General features: G+C 43.6%; 1 protein-coding gene across 1 annotated transcript in view; it reads left to right on the plus strand.

Moving 5' to 3' along the window:
* LOC125288840 (fibroblast growth factor 14) overlaps window positions 1–8054 on the plus strand; it is a 77101-nt gene that overhangs the window by 14469 nt on the left and 54578 nt on the right. The window lies entirely within an intron of this gene.

The following is an 8054-nucleotide window of genomic DNA, read 5'->3' on the forward strand; positions in this document are numbered from 1 at the left end:
TCAGAGGTAGCATTTAATAGTTCAGTAGTGTATAGGTCTAATTGAGTGCCTGTCACTTTAAGACGTTCGTGAGGGAACTGCATATGTGTGGATGCAATTCATAACGTAGTTAGTTCAAATAACGATTCGTACTTCTCCTTGGGACAAGCACTTTTGAGTCTTGGAAAACACTTTTCCATTTACATCGGGATTTTGCAAACATTCAGTGTCAGAGTCAATAAAATGAGCCCTGCATAAGTAACGAAATCGACAAGCAGCTGTAAGTAAGCATGCTAAACTCGACATCCAACCAGTATTCTAACGTTAGCTTTGAGATACTGCTTGATTGCATAACTTAACCTAGTTTAGTCTCCTCAGTTTACTATGTTGTGATAAGACCTTAGCAGAGTTAACTTTAATGCAGCAGTTTTGAACAAATTTGCGCATATTTTTTGCGTCAACGTCATCGATTACGTCGACGCGTTGTCCCAGCCCTACTCTAAATATGAAACTGCATTGTACAGTACAGTAAAATATCAGATTATTGTGCCATAAATGTAAGAATCTGATAGCATTTTCATTTGTATATAATGCATTTTGTGGTAGGGCTGGGCGATATGGCCTAAAAAAATAAAACAGTTTTTTTCACATAAAACCCGATTTACGATTTTAATCGATTTTGATTGAAATCTGCATATCCTTCTTTCACAAGCGTCTTTAACCATATCTTTAAGCAAATACAGTTGTTTATTTACACACTTTAACCTTTGGCATCCATGTTTTTCACACATTCATGACCACAGAGGCGGTTCCTGATATTCCGAGGTGGCATGAACGGACCATAAGCCTCTATGCTTTTGGATGACCTCATTAATAACCTCCATTACTTTTGGCATCAGATCCTGCTTATGTTTGTTGCCCATCGGCAGCTGGATAAAGTTTAGAGACATTGGACATAGCCTATGCTATACACACACACACACACCTATGCCAGATCATTTAGAGACATCAAAGTCAAAGTCAAAGTCAAAGTCAGCTTTATTGTCAATTTCTTCACATGTTCCAGACATACAAAGAGATCGAAATTACGTTTCTCACTATCCCACGGTGAAGACAAGACATATTTTACCAATTTTAAGTCCACAGACAAACATAACATTCAAGTAAAAAAAAAAAGTAAGTAAATAAGTAAATAAGAGGGCACATATAATAATGAAAAAATAAGAGCAGCAAAATTTTGTTGAAATTGTGCATAGACAGTCAATAAAAAACTAGTGCAAAGTCAGGCCAATAAGAGGCTTGGGTAGTTCTGTTTGACCTGAGTAATGAAGAAAGTGGCATAGTGGTGCAAGTTATGTAAGAGCAGCAGAAGTGTTGTGTTTTCAGGACAACAACACCAAGTTGTAAAGTGTACAAGTGTGCAAGTGTTCAAGTGTGCAAGTGGAGTAGTGCAGGCGGCCATTGTGGGTCCAATGTCCAGGATGTTATGTAGCTGAGGGTGGAGGGGGGAGAGGAGGGAGAGAGTTCAGCATCCTTACAGCTTGGTGTATGAAGCTGTTGGTGAGTCTGGTAGTGCGGGAGCGCAGGCTTCTGTACCTCTTCCCAGAGGGCAGTAGATCAAACAGATTGTGAGCGGGGGTGACTTGCATCACTCACAATTTTGGTCGCCTTTGGCGGGTGAGGTGGGTGGTGTAAATGTCCTTCAGGGAGGGAGTGAAGCACCAATGATCCTTCCAGCTGTGTTCACTATGCTGCAGGGCTTTCCTGTTGTATTCAGTGCAGCTTCCGCCCCACACAGCGATACAGCTGGAGAGGATGCTCTCAATGGTGCCTCGGTAGAATGTGGTCATGATGGCTGGTGGAGCACTTGCTCGCCTGAGTTTCCGCAGGAAGTACAGGCGGCGCTGAGCTCTCTTCGCCAGTGATGCAGTGTTGGTGGTCCAGGAGGTCTTCGCTGATGTGCACCCCCAGGAATTTGGTGCTGCTCGCTCTCCACCACAGCAGCACCGTCGATGGTCAGTGGCAGGTGTTGGGTGTGACCTCTCCGGAAGTCAACAACAATCTCTTTGGTCTTGCTGACGTTCAGCAGGAGGTTGTTGTCCCTGCACCACGTGGTCAGATGGTCGACCTCCAACCTGTATTGAGTCTCGTCAGCCCTTGGTGATGAGACCCACCAGAGTTGTGTCGTCAGCAAATTTCACTATGTGATTGTTGCTGTAGGTTGCAGTGCAGTCATGCGTCAGCAGGGTGAAGAGCAGCGGACTGAGCACGCAGCCTTGGGGGGCCCCTGTGCTCAGTGTGATGCTGCTTGAGGTATTGTTGCCAACACGTACTACTTGGGGCCTCTGACAGAGGAAGTCCAGTAGCCAGTTGCAGAGGTAGGTACTGAGTCCCAGTTTGTCGAAGTTTGCAGATGAGTTGTTGTGGTATTATGGTGTTGAATGCAGAACTGAAGTCTATAAACAGCAATCTCACATATGAGTCTCTTTTTTCCAGGTGGGTGAGGGCTGGGTGGAGGGCAGAGCAGATTGCATCCTCTGTAGACCGCTTGGCTCGGTATGCAAACTGGAAGGGGTCCAGGGTGGGGGGGAGAATGGCTTTGATATGTGACATGACAAGCCGCTCAAAGCACTTCATGATGATGGGTGTCAGTGCCACAGGGCGGTAGTCATTGAAGCAGGATGGAGCAGTTTTCTTCTGCGGCACAGGTATGATGGTGGCAGCTTTGAAACATGATGGGGCGATGGCTTGCTTCAGGGGAAGTGTTAAAGATGTCTGTGAAGACATCCTTAAGCTCCCCTGCGCAGTCCTTCAGCGCACGACCTGGGATGTTGTCTGGACCTGTTGCCTTACGGGTGTTGATAGCAGCAAGTGTCCTCTTCACGCTGTCGGCAGAGAGGCACAGGGGCTGCTCATGTAGAGGGGGATGGGTCTTCTGTGGGCAGGTGCTGTTTTGTGCTTCAAAGCGAGCAAAGAAGCGGTTCAGGTTGTTGAGCAGAGGGATGTTGCTCTCACAGCTCTGTGGCGCGGGCTTGTAGTCCGTGAGGGCCTGAATGCCCTGCCATAGGCTTTGTGAGTTCCTGCTGTCTTTGAAGTGGGTGGTTATCTTGTGAGTGTATTCCTTTTTGCTTCCTTGATGCCACGGGACAGGTTGGCTCTCGCTGTTTTCATGCCAGCTTCATCCCCAGCTCTGTAGGCTTTGTCTCTGGCCCTCAGCAGCCTGAGGACATCCCCTGTCAGCCATGGCTTCCAGTTAGCCCGAGTGATGATGTCTTTTGTGTGGGTCACATCATCGATGCACTTGGTGATGTAAGAGGTTACAGTGTCTGTATACTCCTCTATGTCTGTCCGGTTGTTGTAAGTGGCTGCCTGCTTAAACATTTCCCAGTCTGTTGTGTCAAAGCAGTCTTGAAGAGCATCGGAGGCTCCCTCAGGCCACACTTTTACCTGCTTACGAACCGGTTTGTTCGCTTTTACCCTTTGTCTGTATGCGGGCATTAGCATAACAGTGATATGGTCTGAAAGTCCAATGTGGGGGAGGGGGGTGGCTTTGTATGCTCCTTTGTGTGTAGTGTAGACCAGGTCCAGGATGTTATCTCCTCTTGTTGGAAAATCAACATGCTGGTGTAGCTTTGGAAGTACAGTTTTTAGATCAGCATGGTTAAAATCTCCAGTGAAGATGGTGAAACCGTCTGGGTGTGCCGCCTGTTGTTCACTGACAGCCTGGTACAGTTCACTAAGAGCCGCGTTCTTATCGCTGTTGTTGTTGTTGGTAGGCGGGATGTATACCGCGACTAGCAGAATCGCAGTAATTTCCCTTGGCAGGTAAAAGGACGGCACTTTATGATCATAAACTCTGCCAGTGGTGAGCAGTGTTTGCATACTACTACAGTGTCCCGCACCATTCGCCACGGATGTAAACACAGATTCCTCCTCCTCGTGATTTACCTCCTTTACAATGGCCCTGTCTGCTCGATAGCATGCTAGCTGCTCCAGTTGTACAGCAGAGTCCGGAATGTTGTCATTTAACCAAGTCTCAGTGAAGACGAGCACACAGCAGTTACTTACTGTCCGGTTCGTTGATCTCAGCAGTCGTATTAGACATAGCCTATGCCAGATTATGTTTCAGTGATCGAATTTAAAAAGAAAATCGATTTTTATAAAAAATAAATCGATTTTTAATAAATAAATAAAAAAACTCAATTTTTTGCCGAGCCCTATTTTTAGGTGTGTATATAATTATGTATTTGAAAGAAGTCTGCAATCTTAAGACAGAAATTGTGTGTAATTCATGTGATTCACTCTCCCCAGTCTTGGACACTTTTTGGCCTACATTTGCTTGAATGTTTTTCCATCAGAAGAGTAGACCCACCCAAAGTATTTCACTCAAAGAGCAGAGATTTGAGTGTGTTCAAGAGTCAGTGGATATAACTGGACCTATCAGGAGACCTTTTGAGCACATTTTTCTTTGATGTTCTTTGGTGTTTTATTCTTAACATAAAACATCTTTGGTCTGCCTTTATTTTAAGAGAATTTGATGGAAGGCAATATATTAGAAAAGTAAGTCTTGTATGGAATTATTATGGCCCACAGGCTGCACACATGTTTGGGATCTTTTTATATTGCATTAGTCAAGGTAGAAATAAAGTGGTGAATATAAAATAAAATAAAGGCCCAAAAACATTTTTGGCCATTTACCATTCACAGATTAGCTTTTCTCAATTTATTTTAGTCTAGGACTACGCTTAGTCCATATATGGGAAACTAACCTTTGGTCTTAAAGGGTGGCCAAACTGTTTTTTTCTTCAATAAAACACCTGTATACAGTAGTAACATAAACAGAGGGAGATCAACTTTACCTCTTCAGACTGAAGACAGAAAATCCTGTGTCATTTCTGCTGCAAAGAGATAGGATGCTTCTCACTCAGTGGTGTAGTCTACGTGATACGCAGGACTATGCAGTATACCCACTTAAAAAGCATTACCATCTCAGTATACCCACTTAAAATAGGCAAGGATACGTATTACTGTAACATTTGGGGTTGCTCACAGTATACAGCTAACTACATCACAGTATATCCACCACAGCTAACTAGACTACACCACTGTTCTCACTAATATGGAAACAACCACAACAGGATAAAGGCAAAGCAGTAGCCCCAAAGCAAAGGGTTGAGCCTCAGTCAGCTATGCACTCTCTGGTGTTTTTGATGATTTTGCTGAGTGTATGTAATTCTGATACTGAGGAGGATAAGCCTGTAACCACTTAGACATGCTGTGCATTGACAGCCTTGCTTTTCCCTTATGTGTTCGTTTATGTTTGCGCTGTCACTCCTGCGGATACAATGTTTTTTGATTGTGCGCACAGTTTGGTTTAATCTTTCCAAGCAAAATCCGGTTTGAGATTAATCTGAGGATTTGGAATGCTCGCTTAATGAAATTAGTATTTTTGGATGCTTTGAGATAAAAGAGTATCAAAGCATTATGTGTGTGGGAATGTTTGTGCAAGTGTGTTTAAGCCTGTGTGTGTGTGTGTGTGTGTGTGTGTGTGTGTGTGAAATTAAGTCTTGTGTGTGTGTGTATGTGTGAAATGAAGAGAGAGAGAGGGAGAGGGAGAGAGAGGCACTGAATATGCTTCTAAAAGGCTATTTGTTGTTTTGTAGTGTTTACCTTTCAATTCTAACTACAGCCCTGGGGGGTATTCCAAATATGGTTTAGTGGCAAACCTGGGTAAGAGAGAGAGGGAGAGATAGAGAAAGAGAAGGAGATAGAGAGAAAGGGAGAGATAGAGAAAGAGAAGGAGAGAGAGTTAGAGATAGAGAGAGAGGGAAAGAGAGAGAGATCCCCCTCCCCCCAGTTTTTAGCACTTCTCCTTAATCTCCCACACACACCCTTTCCTGCATCTCATCCACTTGCATACACCCCATTGTACTCTCTTCTCACGCTAAGCCTTAGTATCTTTCCTTATTTTCCGTTTTTCTCCTCTCATCTTTTATTATTTTTGCTATTCATCTGTATTCAACAGCGTCACGGCATTCAGGGATGCTAACCTTTCCCTTCCTCGGCACTGTGAGTGCAACACCTCTGTTTCAACTCCCTCCCCGTGATTAATGAAGTGAGATCCTCACAAGTAATTAAACACACCAATGCTCACTTACAGTCGCTAAACGTAAAGAGATTACGTCGGACTGTGTCAGATACAGAGCTCGGGAGTTTTCGGGAGGTAAAAAGCTAGACTGTTTTCTGGAGATACGAGCCCCACTGTTTTCTGAGGGTGGCAGAAAGGCATGACAGGACGTCTTACAGTCAAGCCAAGTTTATAGTGTCAGCCTGCTTGGTTGTAACTGTGTCAAGAGCACAACAGGAAGTGTGTGTTTGTGTTTGTGTGTGTGTCAGAGAGAGAGAAAGAGAGAGAGAGAGAGAATGTGTGTATGTGTGCTTGTGCTTGTAAGTGAATATGTGTGGACACATGCATACGTGTGTGTGTGTGTGTGTGTGTGTGTGTGTGTGTGTGTGTGTGTGTGTGTGTGTGTGTGTGTGTGTGTGTGTTTGTGTGTGTGTGTGTGTGTTTGTGTTTGTGTGAGAGCCAGAAAGAGAGAGCGCCCGAGAGAGAAAGGTTGAGAGATGGACAGGACTGATGGAAGGTGACGGCTAGCCTGGCCTCCCGGGGACACCGCCCTGCTATTCGCAGTTACTGTAACGTGTCTCCAGGACATCAGACAGGTAGTTGTGAAGGTCAGTAAGGACATAAATAGAACTCAAATTCCCATAATGCAGTGCTCTGAACGTGCACCATGCTTGAGCCATTCACATATATCCATTATAACATTAACACATTTTTACCCAAAGCACAGGGCATGTGTCGATAGTCCCTATTTTGACCCTTGTAGTGGTTTGCATGTTGCTGTAGAGGTTGAACTATAGTGGGGCCAATATTAGTTGGGCTTTGTAAATAGGCTATTAATGTAATTACTTATTTTCCACAATATGCTATTGTGATGCAATAAAATGTTTTGAATGTTGCTTTGGACAAAAGTGTCCTCCATAAAAGTAGCTTTAATCTTAAACCTAAAACGTGCTTTGCAGGCAGTTCTAGGCTGTCTCATCATTCTTTATTGGTAGCCATACTTTCAAAGTGATACAGTACTGCTTTACATGAAGCCTGCAATAAGACTTCAATAAGACTGACAAACATATTAAGATTGACATAGCCATGTTATAAACTCTGGATGTCCAGAGAAACACACGTCACATGCTACCAAGCTGCCACTGCATCACTACCATTTCATGGCAAACGTGTTGTTGCGATGTGTCACGTGACCCAATCACATTACTTGGCAATGACTACAATGCTCTACTATCACGTAGTTGTGGCCTCGGTACAATAGTGTTATTATACTGGTTAAATTGTAACCTCTCATCCTAAAAGTTTGGACAGAGCAACTCACTAGACCAGATAGTCTAAGATGTGCTCTTGTTTTAAATGAATCGCTTACTTGGTTTCCTGGTTTGGCCTCAAGTCTATATGCTATTTTTTCAGATTTTTCTGTCAAGAGTCTGTTGATGGGCCTGCACATGGTGTTGGCAGGCACCCCTTTAACTAGATAGAGAATGGTGAGGGTGCCATATGTGGTCTGACAAACTTAATGAAGTAAATTCCATGCACTATTGCTCAACATTACGTGGTTATGAGGTATATGATGTAGCCATCACTTTCAGTGATTGTGGCCATTGCAGGTTTATGCTGCAACATGTCATTTATGGTAGAATGACATCTTCTATCTCTTCTCCTGTTGTAGCAGACTATCATTTGTCTGTAAAAATGTAATGCATCATATTGTTATTTACGTACACAAATACTCACACACATATGCACTCACATCCTCACATGTGTGTATCGCCTTGCTTTTGAGGTTAAGGTTAGTAAACTATTAGGGTTAGTAAACTAACCTATATACTGTGCTAAGCTATATATCCATGCGATTACAGTATTTTCCAGTCATCAGAGCAATGTTCAGTCACATATTTATTCATTATTCTGATTGGAAGGGAACTTAACCAGATCCACATCCACA

Source organism: Alosa alosa, chromosome 23 (genome assembly GCF_017589495.1).
Source record: "Alosa alosa isolate M-15738 ecotype Scorff River chromosome 23, AALO_Geno_1.1, whole genome shotgun sequence".
Classification (NCBI taxonomy): Eukaryota; Metazoa; Chordata; class Actinopteri; order Clupeiformes; family Clupeidae; genus Alosa; species Alosa alosa.